The sequence below is a fragment of the Homalodisca vitripennis genome, chromosome 8 (genome assembly GCF_021130785.1).
Source record: "Homalodisca vitripennis isolate AUS2020 chromosome 8, UT_GWSS_2.1, whole genome shotgun sequence".
Lineage (NCBI taxonomy): Eukaryota > Metazoa > Arthropoda > Insecta > Hemiptera > Cicadellidae > Homalodisca > Homalodisca vitripennis.
The window spans coordinates 37369805-37374027 of NC_060214.1; the positions used below are offsets into that span (position 1 = coordinate 37369805).

The 4223-nt window shown below is 28.3% G+C and overlaps 1 non-coding gene across 1 annotated transcript; it reads left to right on the top strand.

Moving 5' to 3' along the window:
- The first annotated feature begins 3750 nt into the window (after positions 1–3750).
- LOC124368400 lies at positions 3751–3906 on the top strand. The gene has a single exon (XR_006922942.1). It is a non-coding gene; the product is annotated as a 5.8S ribosomal RNA (ribosomal RNA).
- Positions 3907–4223: the final 317 nt, after the last annotated feature.

The window sequence follows — 4223 nt, forward strand, 5'->3', positions numbered from 1 at the left end:
TGTTTAGTATTCAGAACGTAATGTGTAATGATGAAAAATATCAATATACAGTTGCAATTTTGCATTTGTAAATTAAATATTAATAAATGTTTTACAAATAATGACGAATTACATTTCAAAAAAGAAATTTGCTATCGTCAAAACACGGGAAGATTACTCTGCGCGACAACGACAGGTACGTGAAATAACCTGTTATAATTGAATAGTATGTCAATTATTAATGTTTAGTATTCAGAACGTAATGTGTGATGATAAAAAATATCAAAATACTGTAAAAAACTTGCCATTTCAAATAAATACTAATGAATATATTACAAATATTGACGGATTATTTTTCAAAGTAAGACATTCTTCATCATTATGTGTATTGCACAATTATATATACAAATGTAACAAAAGTAAGTCTATATGCTTTGTATTGTTTCGATAACGTACATTTTTATATGTGTAGAAATATAAATCATTCTTATAAGTGAATAGTATTTAAATTATTCGTGTTTATTATACAGAACGTAATGTGTAATGGTAAAAAATAACAATATACAGTTGCAATTTTGCCTTTGTAAATGAAATATTAATAAATGTTTTACAAATAATAACGAATTACATTTCAAAAAAGAAATTTGCTATCGTCAAAATACGGGAAGATTACTCTGCGCGGCTACGACAGGTACGTGAAATAGCGTGTTATAATTGAATATTATGTCAATTAATCATGTTTAGTATTCAGAACGTAATGTGTAATGATGAAAAATATCAATATACAGTTGCAATTTTGCATTTGTAAATTAAATATTAATAAATGTTTTACAAATGATGACGAATTACATTTCAAAAAAGAAATTTTGTATCGTCAAAATACGGGAAGATTACTCTGCGCGACAACGACAGGTACGTGAAATAACCTGTTATAATTGAATATTATGTCAATTAATCATGTTTAGTATTCAGAACGTAATGTGTGATGATGAAAAATATCAAAATACAGTACAAAACTTTCCATTTCAAATAAATACTTATAAATATATTACAAATATTGACGGATTATTTTTCAAAGTAAGACATTCTTCATCATTATGTATATTGCACAATTATATAGACAAATATAACAAAAGTAAGTCAATATGCTTTGTGTTGGTTCAAAAACCGTACTTTATTATATGTATAGAAATATAAATAATTCTTATAAGTGAATGTGGTATCTCAATTATTTATGTTTAGTATTCAGAACGTAATGTGTTATGATAAAAAATATCAATATACAGTTACAATTTTGCCTTTTTAAATGTAATATTAATAAATGTTTCACAAATATTGACGAATTACATTTCAAAAAAGAAATTTTGTATCGTCAAAATACGGGAAGATTACTCTGCGCGACTACGACAGGTACGTGAAATAGGTCAATAATTCATGTTTAATATTCAGAACGTAATGTCTAATGATAAAAAATATCAATATACAGTGACAATCTTGCCATTACAAATAATATTAATAAATATATTATAAATAATGACGGCTTATATTTCAAAAATAAGAAATTCTTAATCATTACGTATATTGCACAATTATATAGACAAATGTAACATGTACAGTAGTATAAAGTGATTAGAATGTGTAATATTCTTACAAAAGTTACAAGTATTTAAAACTTTTTGCTTTATTTCATAAAAGTAAATGTATTTATAATGATTATTTGAAGCTTATTGCATACATTTAATAGTTGTGTATAGCACTTGGACAACTTTTACAGTTGTTTTTTTATAAAAAGTAAGTCAATATCCTTTGTGTTGGTTCGATAACGTACATTGTTATATGTGTAGAAATATCAATAATTCTTATAAGTGAATAGTATCACAATTAATCATGTTTATTATACAGAACGTTATGTGTAATGATAAAAAATAACAATATACAGTTGCAATTTTGACTTTGTAAATGTAATATTAATAAATGTTTTACAAATAATGACGAATTAAATTTTAAAAAAGAAATTTGTTATCGTCAAAATACGGGAAGATTACTCTGCGCGACAACGACAGGTACGTGAAGTAGCGTGTTATAATTGAATAGTATGTCAATTAATCATGTTTAGTATTCAGAACGTAATGTATAATGATGAAAAATATCAATATACAGTTGCAATTTTGCATTTGTAAATTAAATATTAATAAATGTTTTTACAAATAATGACGAATTACATTACAAAAAAGAAATTTTGTATCGTCAAAATACGGGAAGATTAGTCTGCGCGACAACGACAGGTACGTGAAGTAGCGTGTTATAATTGAATATTATGTCAATTATTCATGTTTAGTATTCAGAACGTAATGTGTAATGATGAAAAATATATCAATATACAGTTGCAATTTTGCATTTGTAAATTAAATATTAATAAATGTTTTACAAATAATGACGAATTACATTTTAAAAAAGAAATTTACTATCGTCAAAATACGGGAAGATTACTCTGCGCGACAACGACAGGTACGTGAAGTAGCGTGTTATAATTGAATAGTATGTCAATTAATCATGTTTAGTATTCAGAACGTAATGTGTAATGATGAAAAATATCAATATACAGTTGCAATTTTGCATTTGTAAATTAAATATTAATAAATGTTTTACAAATAATGACGAATTACATTACAAAAAAGAAATTTTGTATCGTCAAAATACGGGAAGATTAGTCTGCGCGACAACGACAGGTACGTGAAGTAGCGTGTTATAATTGAATAGTATGTCAATTAATCATGTTTAGTATTCAGAACGTAATGTGTGATGATTAAAATTATCAAAACACAGTGATAATTTTGATATAACAAATAAATATTAAGAAATATATTCCAAATATTTACGAATTTTATATGAGAAAAAAGAAATTGTACATAGTGCTAATACTACAAGATCACTCTGGGCGAGTATGATAGGTACGTGTAATAGCCGTGGCAGTTGCACTAGCTTCTCTTTCGTTTCAACAATACAATTGTTCATTCCTTTTTAAATTTTAAAGGAGTGTTGTTGTGCCTGTTGAAATCTAAAAATATATTTCTTCTAAATATTGTGAAGTAAGTGGAATATATATTTCTTATGTTTAATTATTATCTAGGACATGTTTAATTTCATATTAGTAATAAATTTCATGTTTGTATGTGTTATTTTCTTTAATTTTCAGCAATATATTATGGAACCTACTCTGACGCCATTTTGGACCTATCTTTCGGATGATGAAATTTTTAATATTTATTAAAATACACGTTAATATAAGTTTTAAAACTATTTATATACCGGTACTTATATTTTAACTTGACTATTATTATTAGAATGAATTATACATAAAAAACTAAATTTCTAGAAATTTAATTTTTTTATCTTTGAATAAAATTTTTTTTTTCTTAATTTTACTTGACGTTAAAAATTTTGATGGCACGAGTTGCAAAACATTGATTTGAATCAAAAATTGCTCTTGACATTTTTCAAGAAAATTAATATTAACTGAGATACAAGGACTTTTAGGTAGTAAAAATAAGCCTAGACGTAAAGCGTGTATAGCCTACGTGTGTTTGCAGAAGGAAAATGGAATTCATAGTGTTTGGAAATGAAAAAGGACATGAAATAAAGATGATTGACCGATTTTGTTTTATAAAAAAATGTGTCGTGACCGGTGTGAGGCACCGGTCCGGCACAACAACGGACCTCGGTCCAACAACTCAAGACCGCTACCGCGAGGTGCGGCGACTTGATGAAGATTACCCTGAACGGTGGATCACTTGGCTCGTGGGTCGATGAAAAACGCAGCTAAACGCGCGTTGACGTGTGAACTGCAGGACACATGAACATCGACAATTTGAACGCACATTGCGGCCCTGGGATATTATTCCAAGGGCCACGCCTGTCTGAGGGTCGGCAGAACATGAACTGCGGTTCAACCAGCTTTGCGGCGGTGAGACTGTCACAGAAAGCGGACTACGTACGATGGGTCTCGGCGGCCCTGCATCACGTGGGTGCAGGCGAGTCGCTCAGGTCCCGGGCCGCGACTATTGATGTATATAATTTCAATATATAATTATTGAAATTATATATATATATATATATATATATATATATATATATATATATATATATAAACATGTGTTGCTATCGAGTTCGTAAAGTGCAGAAAAGATTAAGGAGTAGAACTTAAGCATATTGCTGTTACAAGTTGTACTAATGTAAGAGTAGTT